The following is a 23,479-nucleotide window of genomic DNA, read 5'->3' as shown; positions in this document are numbered from 1 at the left end:
TATCAGATTGCGAGGGCATCTCTTGTGCACAGCCCTCTTCAGGTCACCCCACAGATTTTTCTATTGGATTTAGGTCTGGGCTTTGGCTGAGCCATTACAAAACTTTAATTTTCTTCTGGTGAAGCCATTCTTTTGTTGATTTAGATGTATGCTTGGGGACATTGTTGTGTTGAAAGGTGAAATTCCTCTTCATCTTCAGCTTTCTAGCAGATGCCTGAAGGTTTTGGGACAAAAGTGACTGGTAATTGGAACTGTTCATAATTCCCTCCACCTTTTCTAAAGCCCCAGTTCCAGCTGAAAAAAAAAACCCCAAAGCATGATACTGCCACCACCATGCTTCACCATGGGGATGGTGTTCTTTTGGTTTTGCGAAGTGTTGTTTTTGTGCCAAACATACCTTTTGGAATTAGGTTCATAGGTTAATACTAGGCTAACTGCCTTTGTGAGTCATTTTAAGCCTAGCCAATTATCCCCCTGTGAGATTCAAACCCTGTACCTTGTGTTTGTAAGGCAAACACCTTAACCATTAGGCCACCGTCCCAACCCTTGTGGCCAAAAAGTTCAACCTTGGTCTCATCAGGCCGTAACACATTTTCCCACATACTTTTGGGAGACTTGATGTATTGTTTTGAAAATTTTAGCTGGGCCTGGATGTTTTTCTGTGTAAGAAAAGCCTTCCATCTTGCAACCCTATCCCATAGCCCAGACATATGGAGAATATGTAAGATTGTTGTTACATGTAATACACAACCAGTACTTGCCAGAAATTCCTGCAGCTCTTTCAGTGTTGCTGTATGTCTCTTGGCAGCCTCCCTGACCAGTTTTACTCTTGTCTATTCATCAATTTTGGAGGGACATCCAGTTCTTTGCAATGGCACTGTTGTCCTGTATTTTCTCCACTTTTTGATGACCGTCTTCACTGTGTTCCATGGTATATCCAATTCTGTGGAAATGTAAACTTCTCCTGACTGATACCTTTCAACAGTGAGATCCCTCTGATGCTTTGTAAGCTGTCTGAGGACCATGGCTTTTGCTTTAGCAGGCAACTGAGTAAATGTCAGAAAAATCCTACTAGGACAGCTGAACTTTGTTTGGGGTTAATCAGAGTCTCTTTAATTGATGGCGGGTGTGTATGTAATTAATCAAAAGGTGCTTCAACAAAGTGTTAGTTTAAGGGTGTGCACACTTATGCAACCAGCTTATTGTACTTTTTTATTTTTTATATTTTCCCCTAATAGATTTGTTTCTTTTTCAATTGAATTGTACAGGTTATGGATCACATTAAAGGTGGGAAAAGTTGTGAAATGATTTATTGCGGTTGGATTTTTTTACATCACAAAAACCTGGCATTTTTTATCCTCTGTGTGTGTGTGTGTGTGTGTGTGTGTGTGTGTGTGTGTGTGTGTGTGTGTGTGTGTATATATATATATATATATATATATATATATATATATATATATATATATATATAAATATATACATATATATATATATGTATATATAAAATGTGTCCTAACCCACATGGAAAGCATATTGATTCATGCACAAAACTTTAAGTAAGCTATCTGCAATTGGTAAAAAAGACAGAACATACTCATGTAATTAGAGATGTCCTGAAACATGCAGAATTTGTAAAGCCCACATTGCTGAAGGTACTGGGGCATGCACCACGAACAAAGAACCTTTAGACACACTGATTCATTCATTTGTGTGTGAGGCAACATGACTACTCATTTTTCAGAGGAAGATGTTCTTCTCCACAGTAGATGTATGAGTAGAAAATGGCAAGTAAAGTACAGTTGTGTACACTTGGCATAAATGTAGATGTTCAAGTGTATTCACTGTTGCAGTCATCACATTTGGGTTATCTGCCTGCATGTAGCCCTCTGTCGGCCTGAATACCAGAGTCTTGGGATTTCTGCATCGGATGCTGTCGCTTCTTCCATGACTTCAGGACGCCATGGGTATAAAACATGCAGCCGACACCATTACATCAGTTTTTCTTGCCCCAGATGTCAGCAGCCCCCCTAAATAGAAAGCAATTACATGGTGTGGAACACCCTCAGCAAAAATCAAATGACAATGATATGGCATATATGGTATGCCAAACAAAAAGGATAGGAAGAAGTAAAGAGAAGTCAGGGGGCTGGAGGGAGGGTAACCATGAGTGCAACAGTGAACACACTTGAACATCTACATTTATGGTACGTCTACACAACTATACTATGTTCTTCATGGTTCACTGTTTCAGTCATCACATTTGGGTTGATTCCCAAATCTGAGGATGGGTGGAGGCAGTCCAGAAGCATTAGGGCTGACAAGCTGGCCCTGTAAGACTACTGTAGCAAATCCAGCTCTTGATTTAGAAAAGATAGGTAAGTGGTAATGCTTGGTGAAGGTGAGTACAGAGCTCCAGGTTGCAGCTTTCAGGATGTCCCTGGCAGGGACTACCCTGAGAAATGCTGTAGAGGTTGACGTAGCCCTAGTGGAATGTGTTCTGATCCCCTGTGCAGCAGGTTTCCCATGATGTTTGCAGTAGAAATGGATGCAGTGTGCTAGCCATGTACAAATGGTTTGCCCTCTGCCCCTGTAATAAAACAGACTAGCAACTGGTCAGATTTTCAGAAAGGTTTAGTCCTGTCCAGATAGAACCTAAGCTGCCTGTGCACGTCCAGGGAGTGCAGGATCCTTTCCCCGTATTCTGAGGCTTAGGGAAAAGGGTTGGCAAATGAAAGGATTGGTTTAAAGCCACACTAGATACCACCTTTGGCATAAATGATGGGTTAGTCCTGAGGGAACCCTGTCCGCACGAAAGATAATGAAGGGTTCCATGGCCATAAGGGCGAACAATTCAGACACTCTTCTTGCTGAAATGAAGATGTTTTCCAGGAGAGGAATTTTAACTCTGCTGAAGCAGCAGGTTCAAAGGGTGGAAGCATGAGTTTTTCCAATACAAAGTTAAGGTCCCATGCTGGTGTGGAAACTCTCCTGGGGGGTCTTAAATTCTTTGGCTCCTCTCAAGAACTGTTTGACCAGAGGATGAGAGAAGATGGTGACTCAGTATTATAATTGAAGAGAAGGATAGGCCTTTGTGGAACATTTCTGTTAAGTAATCTAGTATACGAGGTAAACTGGGAACATTTGTGTCCATTCCTTGAGACTGGCTCCAAGAACAGTATCTTTTCCACTTTTCTGAAGAGAACTTTCTACTAGTAGGCCTTTTTGCCTTCAGGATGACATCCAGCACTTGTATACTGAGGGTGCAGGGGATGAACCAGGCTGCTAGGTTCAGGGTTTGTAACTGAGGATGCAAAATCTGGCACTTCTGCTTGGACAGCAGGGAGGGGGTCTGCGGCAGGTACCAAGATGGCAGTACTGTTAGACTGCGCAAAGGTGGGTACCAGTGCTGGCGTGGCCAGTCTAGTGCAATCTGGACAGTCCTTGGGTTGTCCTGTTTGATCCTTAGTAGAACCTTCGGGAGGAGGGGCAGAGGGGGAAAGGCATAGGTTGACAGGTTTTGCCATGTAAAGGACAGAGCATCCACTTTCCATGCTTGGCTGTGGGGAGTTCTGGTGAATATTTGCTCAACTGAAAGCTCTGAGGGGAAGCAAAGAGGTCCACCTCTGGTGCCCCCCACCTGTGGATCAGCAGCTTGAATGATTTGGGTTCCCGATTCCAGTCATGCGGGTCCATTAGATTTCTGCTTAAGTCGTCTGCCAGTGAATTTAGTTTGCCTGGCAGGAATTGAGCTTATGTACCACATAACTGTGGTGTTGTCTGTCTTTATCAATAGTTGCCCTGGAAGAATAAGGCATTTGAAGGCTGTCGGAGCATTCTGTACAGCTAACATTTCTTTTTGATTGATATGCAGGTGCATTTGCTTTGGGCTCCATTTGCCTTGAATACCTTTGTCCTGCCATGTGAGCCCCCCATACATAGTCTGATGAGTCTGTTGTTAGGGTTTGGACGGCAGGGGGTAGAGTGAAAGGGAGTCCTTTGTTGTAGTAGCAGGCCTCTGCCCACCAAAGAAATTCTGCCCTTAGGCAAGGAATGATAGGAATCATTGTTTCCAGGTCCTAAGAAAGTTGACACCAGGGACTTTTTAAGTACCACTGAAGTTTCCTCATATGCAGTCTTGCATATGGAATTAGTAGAATGCAAGAGGCCATGAACCCTAGCATCTGCAGTATTTTTCTTGCAGATAGCTGGGTTTTGGTGGCCAGTAGATTGAAGTAGTTTGTCAAATACATTTGTTTTTCTGGAGTGAGGAATGCCATCTGGGAAGTTGTGTTCAAGCTTGCTCCCAGGAATACAATCTGTTGGCTGGGTACCTGATGTGATTTATTTTTGTTGATGGTGTACCCCAGTGAAGTTAGAAGTCTCTTTACAAATGTCAGGTGCTAGAGTAGCAATTCCTGACTGTCCGCCTGAATCAGGCAATCGTGCAAGTATGTATAAATTTGAATTTTTCTCTGCCTGCAATATGCAATGGCTGGAGCTAGGCATTTTGTGAATATCCTGGACGCAGTAGATAAGCCAAAGGGAAGTACAGAGAACTGATAATGCATAGAGCCTGCTCTGAAACATAGGTATTTCCTGCAAGATTCCCTTATGGGGATGTGCAGATGAGCTTCTTTTAAGTATAGGGTGGACAACCAGGAGTCCTTGGCTAGCATAGGAAGCAGCTGTTGGAGAGTAAGCATCTTGAACCTTGGAACCACCAGGAAGGGGTTGAGACCAGACAGATCCAGAATAGGGTGCCAAGAGTTTTCTTTCCTGGGTACCCAAAACAGTCTGGAATAAAAACCTTGTCCCCTATGCTCTGCTGGGACAGGTCGAAGAGCCTTGATACTGAGAAAAGAAAGTACTTGCTTTTGGGCCTCTGCCCACTGGTTTGGGAGGAGGTCTGGCCATCCGCTTGGGGGTGGCAGTGAGTGAAGCAGAATCTGTATCCCTGGGATACAAAGTTCAAGACCCATCTGTCCTGGGTGATGTACTCCAAAGTGTTTTGCATGCAGGGCAAGTTTTCCTCCTATGGGTGCAAGTACTTGGGCAAGGCTTGGAAGAGTTAAGGATAAGTCATTGTAAGATTTTACCATAGGATGTTGGCTTACTACTCTCTGTTTTAGAAGTGGGAGCACTCCATTGCTTAGATCTTTGCATACCCTGAGATTGTAATCGTGGTGGTATGCTGCCACTGGGTTAGGACTGAGAAGGTCTGGGAGTGACTGAAAAGGACCAGTTTTTAGAAGGCCAATGCCTACTGAATCTAGGTGGCTGTACCTGTAGGAAATACTTAACAGTTTGCATAGATTTAGCTTTTTCCTCCATCTTTTTGAGGACTTCTGCTTTATTGCCAAAACGGCGTTCTTGATTTAGTGATTCATCTAGTAATTTTGCTTTGACATAGTCTGACAAGATATGTTCCTTAAGCCAAGCATGCCTTCTAAGGACAGACTCAATGACAGCAGCCCTGAGAGATGCTTCCAATGCATCAAAACCACATTGTAAAGTATATTTTCCAACTTGTTTAGCAGAATGCATTAACTCTTGTAAATCTTTATGTTCTGCACAATCAGGAATCAACATCATTTTCTGTTTAATTAGCTCCATAATATGTTGCTGATACTTTAACATATAAAATTGGCAATTTAAAGCCCTGATGGCCAGAGTAGCAAGGTGCATGTCTTCTTACCCCATCTGTCTAAAGCCCTAGAGTCATTGTCTGAATGGGTAGGGCTTTTGGCTATTGTAGCCTTAATGCCTTTAGGTCCCTGGGAAATGGTCTCAGGATCCGCAGTAGGATTCTTAAAGAGAAACTTGTGGGAGTCAGGTACTCTGCAGTACCGGTCAGGTTTCCTGGCCACTGGAGGCAAGGTATCAGGGGTAAGGCTGGATTCCAAGAAGACATCATCTACAATCTCCAGGACAGGGGGAGTATAGCTACAGGCCTGTGCTGAGGCAAGTCTAAAAATTCTCTGAGTGTCTTTTTGGACTGTGGGTAGTCCTGGCATTCCCAGCAGAAATGCTCTCTTAAGGTATGCAAGGTTTCACCAAAAGAAAAGTCCTCTGGAGGGGAGGCAGAGGGGATGGAATCCTCTGCATCTGAATCCTCATAGGTAGATAAGGGAATGTCCTGGGGATCAAAGGGATCAGTGTCATCAGGCTCACGGTCTGTAGAATCAGAAGGGAAATCAGTCCTTTGTCTTATAGAGGGGGAAGGTTGTCTTCCCCTAATTAAAGTTATAAGGTCTTCAGCCATTCTAAGCATTTGTTTCTGTAGCATGGGCACTACAGCATGCGCTTTGGTCGTCGGTTTTCTAGGCAAAATGTGAATTCTGGCTCTGAGAAACTCAGTAATTTTAGTCAAAAACGAAGATGTCGGTTTAATACTAACATTAGAAGGTAGGAATAGACCCACAGTAGCCGGTGCTTGCAAAGTGGCTCCGGACCCATCCAAGGTAGTGACATCCACAGGTTCCATAGTCGAAGAAGCAACTCGCGGCATACTGGACTCCGAATGGGTCTCAGCAGAGGCCTGCAAAATCGGTAGAAGTGGGTATCAGGGGCTGCGAAGGCGCCAAACTGAGTACTGGCCTATGCAGTCTGTCTCTGTCTTTATCCTTACGTTTTTTCGGAAGATTGGTAGCCAGATGGCTTATCAAAGCCAATTTGGAATACAGAGAATGAGAGCGAAAGAATTAACGACCAAAATAGCCCGAAGACAAATAGTTTGGGTGTTGAACAAGGGACAGAACCGATAGTGAGGAACGTCGTGGCCTGGGACTAAACAGATGACGCAATAAGAATGAAAATCTGTGTGAGGTATTTGCTTTCCACAGGCAAGACAATTATTAACTTTTTCTGACATCGGTTAGAGCAAGAAAAAAAGGATCCTCAACGGGGTACTTATCTTTTAGAAGACTTCAGGTCTGAAACTCGAAAAATGAAAATTTCAGGAGGCGGCCAACCAAAAAATTGGTTTTATGCTCACATGCAAAACGTTACTTAACAACATACCTCTCAGCATAAAAAAATTTGGACAAAGCCAGAAATAATGGGGGGACAAAGCCCCAAAAATAGGGACAGATTTTAAATATTGCTCTTATAAAGTTAGATAGTTGCTAGAATAAAAGGTTTTGTGTTACCATGCATTTTCTGAAGGCTATGAAGTCTAAAACTCAAATGTCTGTCAGCATGTGAGCATAAAACCAATGAAAACATGAAGGGAAACGTGATATGTACTCATGGAGATCAGAATACTCTGTATTACATGTGAACTTCCAGCACTGCTCGGTAAAGTACCGCATTCTGCAGTTTGAGTTTCTAACCCAGCATGAAGTAATAATATGTCTCAAGTTTGCCAATTCAAGGCACTGAGAAACTGTGGGCAGAGGCAGTAGAGTTAGTTGCTGTGGGGGAGGGAGTACAGTTAGATAATTTGTAGTCCGAATGCAAGGTTAAGTACAAATGAAAGGGAAGCATGCACACTTAACCCACAGTTCTGAATGCACTCCCAAGTAAAAAAGGTGGAATGCAATAGCAATCTAATACCACACTCTTAAAAATACATAACCCTGATAAAAAGGGCTAAGTGTAGAAACTTCACGATGAAATAAAATCAGACATTGGTTAGAAGGCGGATGAGCACTTGTATGTTATCAAAAATATCTAATCCTTAAATCAGTGAAAAAGTCACAACATAAACTGGCAAAGAACCTGTGAGTTACTAGAAACACCCAGCTGTTAAATTAGTGAAAGAAGTCAGTATAGAAACTGACCAACAAGAACTTTTAGCTCACAACATGTAACCTTATCGACAGGATCCAGTCATATAGTAGTGGTTGTGTGAAAAAAGGAGAAGGACCCAAAGTGATGCATCTAAACAGAAGAAAAGAGGGCCAGAGAAACATAGTCATCCTTTAAAAATTCTGCTCATGTGTTTCTGCAATCTAAAAACTCTTTTTTGTTTACCTCTCCTCTTACTTCTTTTAAAGTTTCAGAAAAAATATCAATTGCTGTTCTTATACCCTGTCTTTTATACACATTTTCACTTTCTATACTTGCATAAAAATATTCAGTACTTTCCTACTTTTCCTAACATTCCACATAACCTTCTTTTTAGTTCTCAAACCAAATTAAAATAACCTGTTACAAAATATCTGTATTAAACTGCTACATATTTTCCAGCTCTTCAAAAAATGTATTTTCATATCTGTATAGGCATACAAAGTTATTAGCCTTAACACTCCATCTCGTACCTTAACATTTAAGATCAATATTCTTCCAGGAGCACCCGCTGTCATTGTTAATATCTTTATATCTGCATCAATTTAGTCATTTAACACTTTCCATGCTCCATACCCTTTTCCCTACATCATACCTGTTTAAACTGCCTTTCACTGTTCACTTAAATAACTAATGTCCAATAAACATAGGACAGCTTAATTCCTCTCTACCACTGCTACACTGCACACTGCTTGGCTTTATTCTTTAAGTATTTACAATCAATAATAAATGTAATAATTTACCCTTTTTGAATCCTTACCCTTTTCATCCCCCTTTTCCTGCATCTTATTGTACCTACAGTACAGCTTTTTAAACTCTTCTAACATCTATTCCCCTTCATTGTCTACTTCTTACCTTCTTTCTCTAACCATTTTACCAACAATTTGTTTATTCAGTTCTTTATGAATTCATCCCCACCTTCATCCACATCAAGAAAGTTTTACCCTTCATTACACATGCTTTGATTTCAGAAACATTTTAGAACTTTGAATACCTTTTCATGTCCCATTTCCCCATACAGAGCATACCTTTTACATAAACAATAACTAAAATGTCCATCACGTAAAATGACTATCCACATATCACAATACCAACCTCAGTCTCGCAATCTTTCATCTATTTTTTTTTAAGTCTCAATTTTCTTACAATACAAGATAAAGAACTCTTAATTCTGGTTCTTGCACATCAGTCTAGCACCTTACAATCTCCCTTTTCTTAAGCTGTACATTTCATAGGTTCATAGGTTAGTACTAGGCTAACTGCCCTTGCGAGCCATTTTAAGCCTAGCCAATTATCTCTTGTGAGACTCAAACCCTGCACCTTGTGTTTGAAAGGCAAACATCTTAACCATTAGGTCACCCTCCCAACCCTGTTCACTTTCAAACACACACAGTCCTCATACTCTCAACCTCCCACTCTTAGGTTCCATCTGGCTGTCACCAAACTAAAAAAAACCCTCTACTCCACTCCCTTACACATATTAAATTACATGCAGACATCCATCCCAACCCAGGCCCAAATAATGTTATACACCCAACTCAACTGTACCACCCAAACTCTCCTAACCAAATGGCTCTGACTCCAAAGTACATACCTCCCTTCTAATTACTTCTCGTTCCGACCTACTAATAACCAATTTCAATCTCAGGAGAATTGTAAAGAAAATCACTGAATTTCATACTATCTTGGCCACCTACTCCACAGACATAGCTGTCATTACAGAAACCTGGTTAAAACCCCACATCAAGGACTCTGAAATCACATGCAACAGCTATAATGTTATTAGACAAGACAGACTAAACAAAAGTGGTGGTGGTGTAGCAGTTATGTTTAAAGACTCCCTAAAAGTAGAAAAACTAGACTTTATATCACCAGACATCTCCAATGCAGAAATCATCACCACCCGCCTGCAAATAAATCCCCACAAAACTATAATTATTGCTGCCTATCTGCCCCCCTGGAAACAATCTTCACAACATAGAATTTCTCCTCTCTTGGTCTGCCTAATTATTCAATCAAGAAACTAAAATCTTAGGAGACTTTAACCTTGACTGGCTCTCTTGCTCCTCAGTCAGCCCTACAAATTACATCAACCTTTATAACTTCTCCCAAATTATAAACTATCCCACTCACACTGATAAAACACAATAAACTGTCACTGCTGGACTGGATATCAACTAATAAGCCTAACCTGAGTCACCAATCTGGCGGTCTACCCATTACCCTTAGTGACCAGATCCCTACATTTTGTTAAGGAAAAAACTCTAAATTCCACACTCCATATAAATACATCCACAGTAAAAAAACCACTTCTCCCCAGACTTATTTAATCAATTACTTCAAAATTGCGATTGGTCAACATTACAAAATCTACAACTGGACCTTGCAGTAGAATTCTTTAACAATAAATTCCTTAATATCCTAAATAGACTTGCCCCCACCAGAAAAATATACACCAAACCAAAAGCTACCATGGCTGTCCCTGAATACTAAACTACTAATTAAACAGAGAGACAAAGCCAGGGCCCTATACCCATCCTCCAAAAACAAAACCAATCTCATTACTTACCAGCAACTTAGAAACCAAACTAAGAGAAGTCAACAATGATAAAAAATGCTACTTCCTAACCTCTCAAAAAAGCACATTCACAACCCACAAAAATTCTGGCAATCAATCAACTACCTCAACCCTGGCAGACCAACCACCCCCTCCCCTTCCACATCCAATACCTCTGAACCCTTAGAGTTAATGAAATATGAGTTTAACTGTAAGGCTATCTCCTGCCTCCTAAAAAGCCATCAACACCTACCACTCACAATCTCCTTCCCTGCAGCTAGTAAAACAGAATCCTTCTCATTTAAACCCATTCAACCATCATTAAAAATCTCCTAAGCAAACTAAAACCCTGCTGCCTTGCTGACGACCAGCTACACAATGAATTCCTAAAAACTGCAGCCCCATCCATTGCCTATCCTATTCTCAATACTAATCAATCATTCAATCTCCGAACAATATGTGCCCCATCCCTAGAAAATCTCTCACATCATTCCCCTTCACAAGGGTGGCCCTTCTAGAGAAATCACCAACTACAGCCCCATTGCAATCCTCCCTCCAATAGCTAAAATCCTTGAGAAATGTATTCAGCAACAACTCCTAAATCACCTTACGTTAAATAACCTTCTAGCAGACACCCAGCATGGTTTCCGTCCCAAGCATAGTACTAACACTGCCTTAATAGCTTTCATAAATACCATTCACCACCTTATGAACAATGGACAACTAGTCTCTGCAATTTTCCTGGACATGTCAAAAGCTTTTGACACAATCTCCCACCAACTACTTCTTAATAAACTTGCCACATACTACCTCAGTCCATCATCACTAACTTGGTTTCACAGTTACCTATCTAACAGGCAACTAAATGGGACCACAATCTCTCCCCTTTACTGCCTGTCCACATTGGTGTACCTAAAGGGTCCATACTGGGCCCCCTTCTCTATCACCTTTGCCAACAACCTAATGTTTGCAACCCAACTTGCCTCAATCATACAGTATGCTGACAACACATCTCTTATCGTCTTGAACCCCTCCCCACTAGAACTCCAAGATAAGATGCAAAAAGCATTTCAGGAAAATTTAATCTTCCTTTCAAATCACCAACTCATTCTTAACCCAAAAAAGAATAAGTTAATTATATTCACAAACAAATCTACCAAATACAACTCTCTACCCCTCTCTATTCTATCCACCAATGGTACCAAAATTGAGCCAACTAACCAGGCCAAACTCCAATTTGATATTCACATATCCCAATCAAAAAGTCTATGCTAAACTCTGTGCTCTCTATAGGGTTAAACCTTATCTAACACCACAAGCCAGGCTAGCTACAGCTAGAGCTCAGCTTCTATCTACTCTCCTATATTTCTCACACAATTTCACCAACTTACACAAAGTTGGCCTTCAAAACCTAGAGTCCTGCTACAACAAAATACCTAGGTTTGCCACCAATCTCCCACATAAAGCCCATCATTGTACTGCTCTTCAACAACTAAACGGGCTCAAACTCCTCAACGTGTTAACATTAAACCAACTCACCCTCACCCACAAAATTATTCACAAACCCAGCCACTGCCCCGCAATTTCTACCCTGTTCCTGCTACATGTCAACAGTAGGTCCCTCAGATTTGCCGACAAACCACTGCTCAAAATAAGTCTCATAACTACCATGGGGACTCCCTCTACTCAAACAAAACTGCTAAATACTGGAATTCTCTTCCACTAAACATACAAAGCACTCCCTTCCTATCCCTCTTTTAAATCAAAACTAAAAGAATACCTCATAAAAAGCTGGCTCTGCCCCTGTTGCTCACTAGGATAATTTTCCATATCTCCCAATACTCTTCACCTCCTAACTTTTCTCCTGTATACAGTTCATGGCTACTTGCTTCTTGGCATTAATAACTGTCTATTCCATGCTGATTTAATTTTTCTTCCTTATTGCCACTTTTGTCTCTCCAATCTTTCCACTCCTTATTTGTGTCACATTTCTATCTAGTTGCATGCCATCTTCCAGTTTCATGTTATTACAAATTTCATACAAAGATTCCACATAGTTTTCCTTATGGCAATATTTTTAGCTAGTTTTACCTTAATGTTTATAGAAGGTTTTACTCAATCCTAATACTGTAAATTCTGTACTGTTTAAATAGTTTACATTGAATTGCACTTGTGGAATTTTTCTCCCTGGGTCTCCGCTGAAAATGGGCTACCAGCCCAGTTGGACACTACCCGGTAAACAAATAAAATAAAAAGTTCCATTAATAAAAGGAACGAAAGTGGTCAAAATACACCGGTTTGGCATGTTCTTCTTTGGATACCACTCTGATTTGGATTTCTACACATACACACACATTACTCACATGCATACATTACACACACACACACATTCACATTCGGCAACATTAAGTTAGCCCATATAATTCTTCTCCTCTAACCTAATGCTCTGAATAGTAGAATGATTTATTTACTGGGAACCAACATAGATTTACAGTCTTTCTCACATCTAGTATTCCTAACAATAAATTCCATAGTTAAGCGGTGTTAAATAAACCAGAAGTTTAAAAGTAAAAAGAAAAATAGTAGCTTTAAGTTGTAAAACTCTGCTACTATAACACCAACCTAGTTATATGCAGTTTTCACTGACTGGCTCTGTAGACCATGGCTCTTTCATTCGATGGCTGTCTGCCCCACTCGGGCTCACTCTGCTCCCCTGCCCCCATTTCCCACCAAGCCCTGTTATACCTGCATTTATTTACAGCAAGCCACTCCCAAACATTCCATTATCCAATCATGCAAGTAACTTCAATTACATCACTCTTAATTAGCAATAGTTTTTTCTCCCAACTAATACAACACAGCAATACATTTCTCAAGAAACACTTCTACTAAAGATATTTACCTTGACATGTTACCCTTCATAATCCTATCAACAGTAAACAGACCTCACACCACATTCCCCTAAATGAGTAGGCACCCCCCTATAATACTCCTTTCCCCTATCCACCACAGATAAAACCTGTAGGTATTAAAATATCACCCTCAATTTACAAAACTGTCTACATAGATTAAAATTACCTATGTTATAAGCCCACAACAAAATTGTCCATATATATCCCTGAAATATGACAAGTTTATAGCGAAATTCCTCAAGACCATAACAGATTCAGCCTCACAATTAAACCTTAGTGGAGATATCCATCCAAATCCTGTCCCTAAACCTACCTATCCCAATGTCATTCCCTATATGGCAACCAAAGTATACTAAATCTCTCTCTGAAAGGATCAGACTTTATATTATTAAACTTAAACCTTAGAAATATTTAAGCAAAACCCAAGAACTTCACACTACCTTCTCTGTCTACTCACCAGACATTGCTCTGATCACTGAAACCTGGCTAATGCCAGAAATGAACAATTAAGTCCTATCACCGGATATAGTATTCACAGGTTACACGGAAAGGGTAAAAGAGGAAGAGGAATAGACATGTTATTTAAATATAATCTTATTCTAAACATCTTACAACAAAATACTCCTGATTTCAATAATGTAGAAGTGAGTTTTTACTAAACTAAAGTTGAAGTCCAGAAATATTTAAACATAGTTGGCACCTATATATCTTCAGGAAATAAAATTTCCACTCTAGAACAAATCCTCTACTCGTCATCAAAATCGATGCTCCAGGAAACTATTATGGGTGACTTTGATACATATTGATTGACTTTTAACTCACAATACCCTACAAATCACATTAGCCTCCATATTTTCACCCAAATCATTTAAACTCCCACAAAAACTGACAAATCATCAAATAGGCATTCCATCCTAGAGTGGATACCAACAAACAGAGCTTTAATCCCACCTCCACCTTGAACGCATCCATCACTCTTACCGCAGACCACACCACTGTCACACTGCCCTTGTACATATCCTGTACTACTCTTACGCACTTCTGTGTCACTCCCGACTTCCTCATACAATACCACAACTCCTCTCTAGCCACCCTGTCATATGCCTTCTCCAAGTCCACAAAGTCACAATGCAACTCCTTCTGACCTTCTCTATACTTCAACACCCTCAGAGCAAACACTGCATCTGTAGTTATCTTTCCTGGCATGAAACTGTACTGCTGCTCAGTAATCATCACCTCCCTTCTTAACCTAGCTTCCACTACTCTTTCTGATAACTTCATGCTGTGGCTGATCAATTTCATTTGTCTGTAGTTACTACAGCTCTGTACATCACCCTTATTCTTAAAAAATCGGTACCAACACACTTCTACACTACTTAGGCATCCTCTCACTTTCCGAGATTTCGTTAAACAATCTGGTTAAAAACCCCCCTGCCACCTCTCCTAAAGACCATGTTTCCACAGGTATGTCATCTGGACCAACAACCTTTCCATTCTTCATCCTCTTCATAGTTGTCGACTTCCTCCTTGCTAATCTGTTGCACTCCCTGATTCACTATCCCCACATCATCCAACTGTCTCTCTCTTTCATTCTCTTCATTCATCAGCCTCTCAAAGTGCTCTTTCCATCTGCTCAACACACACTCCTCACTTGCGAGTACACTTCCCTTATTATCCTTTATCAACCTAACCTGCTGCACATCTTTCCCAGCTCTGTCTAACCCATCTGCACAAGTCCTTTTCTCCTTCCTTAGTGTCCAAACTTTCATACAACTCGCCATACGCCTTAGCCTTCCCCACCTCTCTCTTCACCATATGCCTCATCTCCTTGTACTCCTGTCTACTTTCTTCATCTCTCTGACAATCCCACTTCTTCGTTAACCTCTTCCTCTGTAGACTCTCCTATACTTCCTCATTCCACCACCAGGTCTCCTATCCTCCTTCCTCTGTCCAGATGTCACACCAAGCACCTTTCTAGCTGTCTCCCTTACCACCTCTGCTATGGCTGCCCAACTATCTGGTAACTCTTTACTGCCCAGTGCCTGTCTTAACTCTTGAACTCCACCTTACAGTCATCCTTTTTCAACTTCCACCATTTGATCCTTAGCACTGCCCTCACTCTCATCCTCTTCTTCACCAATGTCATCCTACAGACTACCATCCTATGCTGTCTAACTACACTTTCGCCTGTCACCACTTTGCAGTCTCCAATCTCCTTCAGACTGGCCCTCTTGCATAGGATATAATCCACCTGTATGCATCTTCCTCTACTCTTGAACGTCACCCTATGCTGCTCCCTCTTCTTGAAATATGTATTCACCACAGCCATGTCCATCCTTTTCGCAAAATCCACTACCATCTGCCCTATATTACCTTCTGCATTCCTCTCCTCAACATACCTACCCATCACCTCCTCATTCCCTCTGTCCCTTTATCAACATGCCCAGTGAAATCCGCTCCAGTCACCACTCTCTCACCCTTTGGTATACTCTCCACCACTTCACACAACTCGCTCTAAAATTTTTCTCTCATCCATCACACAACCAACTTGCGGAACATATGCACTAACAGCATTCATCATCACACCATCAATTTCCAGCTTCATAAACATCACTCTAACCAACACACTTTTCACCTCCAAAACACTCTTGACATACTGTCCCTTTGTAACCCCTACTCCATTTCTCCTCCCATGCCCACCATGGTGGAACAATTTGAACCTGCCTCAGATATACCTGGCCTTACTCCCCTATCTGGTCTCTTGCCTGCACTATAAGTGAACCTTCCTTCTCTTCATCATATAACCTAGCTCTCTCCCTTTACCAGTCATACTGCCAACATTAAAAGTTCCTACCTTCACTTCCACATTCCTAACTTTCCTCCTCTCCGCCTGCCTCCAGGCATGCCTCCCCCCTCTTCTTCTCTTTCAGTCAACAGTAGCCCAGTTTCCACCAGCACCCTGTTGGCTGACAGTACTGGAGGTGATAGTTGTTAACCCAGGCCTTGACCGATCAGGTATGGAAATCTGTATTGTTGTCCGCATATTTGATCTGGCAATAATTTTACACCAGATGCCCATCCTGATGTAACCCTCCCCATTTATCCAGGCTTGGGACTGGCACAAATAAATACACTGTCTTGTGCACCCCCCAGTGGCTGGATTCTTCCAGTTACATCTAACAAAACTCAGTTTCTTGACTATCCACAATTATAGAAACTGGGAATGCAAGATAACTGCCATTTACTATTGTGGAACATTTCTATTTTTCTTATTGTTAAAGTGAATCCCTTTACTTAAAATGGAGTATTTTTTTTCCCAGCGATCTTTAATCAATCACTTAGTCTTCAATCTTAGCCAGACCAACCACAGGATAACTTCCATCTAAAAATAACTCCTGATAAACTCTACTTCCTTCAAAAGCATGTTGCATACTCATTCCAGTACAAGTACTACTTTTCTCAACACTACACATTAACTTTGCCAACAAAGCTAATTTGTTAAAAGTTGCATCACAAAATTTGTTAGTCCTTACATGAATAATGGAATGGACATTCCAAGTTTTAAAACTTAAGAGCTCTGTTAACTTGCCCATATAAAATGTCTGCCTATGACACAATCCTTTTTTAAATGTACACTTCTCCTGTTGGTCTTTTTTTTTTTCTTTTTTGCTGTACTATGTTTTTGTACTGTGTTTAACCTAATTTTCCCTTACAACAACCAGTGCCACAAATATGCAGTTGGAACAGAAGATTAATGACCTGTTAATCTGTTTCCTGTGGTCAAGTGGTCTAGGCTTTGATCCCCTCAGCATCTACTCCCAAACTGTATGATGTTAACTAAGACACTAAAGCAGACAGCACTCCCAGGCAGAATCTGAAAAAGGTCCATGGAGGTCAGTGCTCTACCCCGGGAAACCAATACAAATGTAATAAAAACACTGCACTGACTTGCCCACATCTGCACACCTTATGATACAGTCCTCAAACATTGCTACTCATGCCCCCACATCTGCACATCCTATGATGCAGTCCACAGACATTGCTACTCATGCCCCCACATCTGCACACCCTATGATGCAGTCCTCAGACATTGCTACTCATGCCCCCACATCTGCACACCCTATGATGCAGGCCTCAGACATTGCTACTCATGCCCCCACATCTGCACACCCCATGATGCAGGCCTCAGACATTGCTACTCATGCCCCCACATCTGCACACCCTATGATGCAGTCCTCAGACATTGCTACTCATGCCCCCACATCTGCACACCCTATGATGCAGTCCTCAGACATTGCTACTCATGCCCATTTTTCTGGTGCACCACACTGCACTGGAACACACTCCTCCTGCACAATTCCTTCCAATGCCAGGCCACAGCTATAGCAGTGCCCCAAGGCAATGCACTCTCTACTCTCAGCTCCTCCATACTCACCACTTCAAACAAGGTAGGTTCCTCCACAGTCCACCTTCATTAAACACAAAAACCCTGAAACTTTTATTCTCTACAAAATCCAAATCATCAGCTTTGCACTTAGTGCTATACTGCAGAGCAGTAACCCCCATTTCCCTATTTCTCTTAAATAACACACACTGGTGTTCCATCACTTGGATCCCTCTATGCAACCTGTGTGCACTACCACTGCAGTGCTGCAGGACCTTACAGACTACGTGCAAATCAGATAGTTAGCCAAAAAAAAATGCAAGAGTCCTGGAGTCTCTGAGACTCTTACTACTCCAAGACTTCTTGTCCTTAAGCAGTTCTCAGATTCATCAGATTAAACATCTACCCTGTTCCCTTAAACCACCCACATTTGCTTCCACTTCTAACTCTGTTATACAGAAACCATTTCCTTTAAACAGCCTCTATCATCAGATAATCAATGTTTACATTTTAATTATAAAGTATTCATCTTCAGATCTAGTAGTATTTCTTGCAGCTTTCATACGTCTGTCTCCCTTCATGTCTGTTTTTCTTTAGGGTTACTGCCATTCATTCCAGTTGGATTCTGCTACTGTGAGTGCTAAGAAACCAATCTGTCATTTGCATTGGAAACAGCCATGCTCTACCTTCTAACCCACAATGCCCGGCCCCTACATCACATGTAGCCCTCTCTGGCTACAATCAACACAACAAAGGCTGGGTGTTTAACACTACAATTTCCAAGCTTCTTGATAATTACAGCTAAACTGGGTTAAGAGGTTTTCTTGTTTTTCCATGCCTCTCTCCTTCAAAACTACTCAGACTAGTTGGCAGGCTGCATTTCAAAGATGCCTGATGTCAAAACTTAAAACACACTGAACAAATTACAATGACAGCCATCATAAAATAGGACTACAGTAGAGTAAAGCAAGATGGCTTCTCCTGCCTACCATCTTGTGACGCAGTACTATACAAGACTATGGTGAAATATTTCTACAAATGGGGATGCTGTGCAGCATGTAGAGAAAATGTGGTTAAGGAAATTCATAGCATGGTAAAGGGATACTGCCAGTTTTATGTTACTTGCCCAAACCATCCCATAGTAATCTATGTAAATTGCACTTTTAACTGTAGTGTCATGTAGAGTATTACTACCGCAGCACAACTCCCCACCCTTTTAAACGGGTATCCACAGTAAAGTAGGACAGGTGTTGCTAAACTGGTAGAAGTTACTGCATAAATCTGTGAAAGCACTACGTTCTCAATCTGAAAAGTATACTTTTTTTAGAAGAGCAGTATGTCAGCGAATAGCACAGTACACCCAACAAGGACAATGAAAAAGTACAGTTTTGTACCTACCATAAATGTAGATGTTAGAGTGTATACAATGCTGCAGTCATTACACTTGGGTTATCCTGCCGTCAGGCGGTTCCCCAGTCGGCCTGAATTCCAAAGTCTTGGTCTGGCATCGGTTTCTGTCACCTCCTCCCTGACGTCAGTGCGACAGGGGTATACAAGATGCAGCCGACACCATTTTCTTCAGTTTTTCTTGCCCCAGATGTCAGGTGCCCCCAAAAAGGTAGGCAATTCAAATTGCTAATAAAACATACATACGAAAAGCAAACAACAACTTTCAGTTACCAGCAAATACTCCCCATAGGTATTAAAGGGTAGAAGACATAAGTGCATACCAGCAAGTAAGAGGGGAAGGAGGGAGGGTAACCTGGACTGCAGCAGTGTATACACTCGAACATCTACATTTATGGTAGGTACAAAACTGTACTAAGTTCATCATGTTACACTGCTGCAGTCATTACACTTGGGTAGAATCCCAAAGCTGAGGTAGGGTGGCTGGTTCTATAAGGCATTAGGGGTGGCTATAAGGCCCTGCAGCACTGCAGTGGCAAAGCCAGCTCTGGATTTAGAGTATAGAGGCAGATGGTAATGCTTGGTGAAGGTATGTACAGAACTCCAAGTTGCTGCTTCCAAAATGTCCTTGGTAGGTACTCTTCTGAGGTAGGCAGTTGAAGTGGCTGTTGCCCTGGTGGAGTGAGATCTAATGCTGTTAGGTACAGGTTTCCCATGGTGTGTATAGCAGAAACGTATACAGTGTCCTATCCATTTTGAAATAGTCTGTTTTGAAATGGCTTTTCCCTGTGCTCCTGCAGCATATGCTACCAATAATTACTCAGATTTTCTGAAAGCTTTGGTTTTGTCCAAGTAGAAGCATAACTGCCTGTGAATGTCCAAAGAATGCAGTAGTCTCTCCCCTCTATTCTGTGGATTTGGATAAAAAGTTGGTAAGTGAATAGTTTGGTTTAGAGCCACACTTGATACCACCTTTAGCATAAACGTAGGGTTAGTTCTTAATGACACCCTGTCTTGGTGGAAAATGAGGAAAGGTTCCACTGCCATTAGTGCCTGTAATTCTGAAACTCTTCATGCTGATGTTATTGCCAGGAGCAGAGCAGTTTTCCAAGAGATACATTTTAAATCTGCTGTGTTAGCTGGCTCAAAAGGAGGTAAAGTTAATTTTTCCAACACAAAGTTGAGGTCCCAAGTTGGAGTAGGTGCTCTACGGGGCAGTCTTATGTTTTTAGCCCCTCTGAGGTACTGTTTTAGCAAAGGATTAGAGAAAATTGGTGGATCCGTGTTGTAATGAGCAGAGATGGCAGAGGCGTGGATCTTGATGGATGAAAAGGAGAGGCCTTTGTCCAGCATCTCAGTTAAATATTGTAGTATCTGAGGAATATTTGGGACAAGAGGGTCAAGGCTGTGAGCCTGGTTCCAGGCACAGAATCTCTTCCATTTATCCGAATAGGCTTTCCTGGTACTAGGCCTTCTGGCCTCCAGAATGACATCCATAACAGCTTTGGAGAGAGGCATTGCTTGCTTGACTAAAGAATCTTCCATGCAGCCAGGTTTAAAGTCTTTAGCTGGCTGTGAAGTATCTGATTGTTGTGCTGAGTCAGCAGATGTGGAATTTGAGGCAAAATCCAGGGTGGTCCTTGTGCTAAGTTCTTTAAGATTGGGTACCAGTGCTGGTGTGGCCAGTCTGGTGCAATCAGGATCATCTTTGGCTCTTCTTGCCTGGCTTTTATGAGTACCTTTGGAAGGAGAGGTAGTGGTGGGAAAGCATATACTTGTAGGTTTTTCCAGCTGAATGAGAGGGCATCCACTTTCCATGCTTGTGGATGGTAAGTCCTTGTGCAGAATTTCTGTAGCTGGCAGTTCATTGGGGATGCAAACAGATCTATGTCCGGGCTCCACCATTTTTGTGTTATCATTCTGAATATTTGTGGATTAAATTCCCATTCGTGGGGATCCATGATGTTTTTGCTTAAGTCGTCTGCCAGTGTGTTTTTCTCTCCTGGCAGGAATTGTGCTTGCAGATGAACTTGATAGTTTAGAGCTGTGTTCCACAAGGTCATGGCTTGTCTGCAGAGGGGATAAGAGTGAGTGCCCCCTTGCTTGTTTATGTACCACATAACTGTGGTGTTGTCCGTCTTTAGTAGTAGTTGTCCTGGATGCAGCAGGTCCTTGAAGGCTATACGGGCATTTTGTAAAGCTAGCATCTCTTTTTGACTGATGTGAAGATGCCTTTGTTCTGCGGGCCACTTGCCCTGAATACATTTTCCTGCCATGTGTGCTCCCCAGGCGTAATCCAATGCATCTGTTGTCAGTGTTTGCCTGGCTGTGGGTTGAATAAAAGGCTTGTCCCTTGTTGAGGTGACAAGCTTGAGCCCACCATCGAAACTCCTGTTGAAGACAAGGAATTAGTGGTATAACTGTTTCCAAACTTTGACAGTGTTGAGACCAGACACTCTTTGGGTACCATTGTAGTTTCCTCATATGCAGTCTGGCATATGGAATTAGTTGTATGCAAGATGCCATGTAACCCAAGGCCTGCAGAATGTTTCTTGCAGGGAGATGGGTTCTTGTTGCCATCAATTGAAAATACTGAGTCAGTTGTCCTTGCTTGTCTGGTGTGAGATAAGCCATCTGGGCCGTTGTATTCAAGCTGACACCCAGGAATATTATCTTTTGTGAGGGCACTTGTTTTGATTTATTTTCGTTTACTGTGTACCCTAGGCAACTTAATACCTTTTTTACAAACGCCAGATGCTTTAGAAGAATGTCTTTGCTCTCTGCTTGAATCAGGCAGTTGTCCAGGTACGGATAAATTTGAATTCCTTTCTGTCTGCAAAATGCAATTACTGGTGCCAGGCCCTTTGTGAAGACCGTGGGTGCAGTAGATAAGCCAAAGGGCAGTACAGAGAATTGATAGTGCATTGAACCAGCTATGAATCTGAGGTATCTTCTGCAGTTTTGTCTGATAGGGACATGCATGTATGCCTCCTTGAGGTCCAAGGTTACGAGCCAAGCTGTCTTGCCCAGCATGGGAAGAAGCTGCTGTAGTGTCAACATTTTGAATTTCGGAACATCCAGGTAAGTGTTTAGAGAAGAAAGATCCAGAATGGGCCTCCAGGCTTTGTCCTTTCCAGGATCCAGAAAGAGTCTTGAGTAAAATCCTTGTCCTTGCTCCTGTGGTGGTACCTTTTGAATAGCTCTCATGTCCATGAGTGCTGTAATTTGTTTTTGAGCCTCTGCCCATTGATTTGGTGGCAGATTTGGCATGCCTTTTAACCTTGGCAGAGTGTGAAAGTGGAACCTGTAACCTTGAGATACAATGTTGAGAACCCATTTGTCTTTGGTGATCATATGCCAATTGTGATAGAAAAGTGCCAGTTTTCCTCCCAAGGGGGCTGCCAAGAGAGCTGTTTGGCAGCTGTAGTGGGAAGTCATTGGGGCTGTTTTTTATATGGTTGGGGCCTGTCTTCCCCTTCTTTCTGGCCTGATGTACCCCATTGCCGAGGCCTGTAAGGACCTTGTGGTTGGCCTCTACCTCTTGGACGTCTGTATCTGCCCCTTTGAAGTCTGTCTGTAACTGGAAAGGACCAATTCTTTGTTGGCCAATTTCTGCTAAATCGAGGAGGCTGAACCTGTAAGAAATCCTTCACCGTTTGCATAGATTTTGCCTTATCCTCCATTTTCTTTAATACCTCTTCTGCCTTAACTCCAAATAACACATCCAGCTGCAAAGGTGCATCCAATAGTTTTGCTTTAACATGATCTGGTAACGTACATTCTTTTAACCAAGCATGTCTTCTAATGACAGAACCTGTAACTGCTGCTCTACAGGAGGCCTCTAAAGAATCAAAACCACATTGCAAAGTATGTTTTCCCACTTGTTCAGCTGCATGCAATAAATCCTGCATTTCCTTAAAATTAGGAGGAGCTGAATCTGGAAGCATTTTTTGTTTCAATCGAGACATCAAAAATTGCTGATATTTTAGCATGTGAAACTGGCAATTTAAGGCCCTCATTGCTAAAGTTGCAGACGTATATACTTTCTTCCCCCATCTGTCTAATGCTCTGGAATCTCTGTCAGAGGGGACTGGATTCTTTGCTGATGAGGCCTTAACCCCTTTGGGTCCCTGAGAAATAGTTTCAGGGTCAGCAACAGGGCTTTTATAAAGAAATTTGTGTGAGTCAGGGACTCTGTAGTATCTGTCAGGCTTAACTGGGGCTGGAGGTAAAGAATCAGGATTTAAGTTGGATTCAGTATACACATCATCCACAATATCTAACACTGGCGGAATAGCAAGGGGTCTGTGTTGAGGTAATAAAAGGAAGTCTCTGAGCCTTTTCTTGGATTCTGAGTAATCCTGGCCTTCCCAATGGAAATGCTCCCTCATGGTATGTAAGGTTTCCCCAAATGAGTAGCCCTCAGGTGGA

Source organism: Protopterus annectens, chromosome 1.part0 (genome assembly GCF_019279795.1).
Source record: "Protopterus annectens isolate FY-2018-M chromosome 1.part0, PAN1.0, whole genome shotgun sequence".
Taxonomy (NCBI): domain Eukaryota; kingdom Metazoa; phylum Chordata; order Ceratodontiformes; family Protopteridae; genus Protopterus; species Protopterus annectens.
This window is presented reverse-complemented; position numbering follows the sequence as displayed.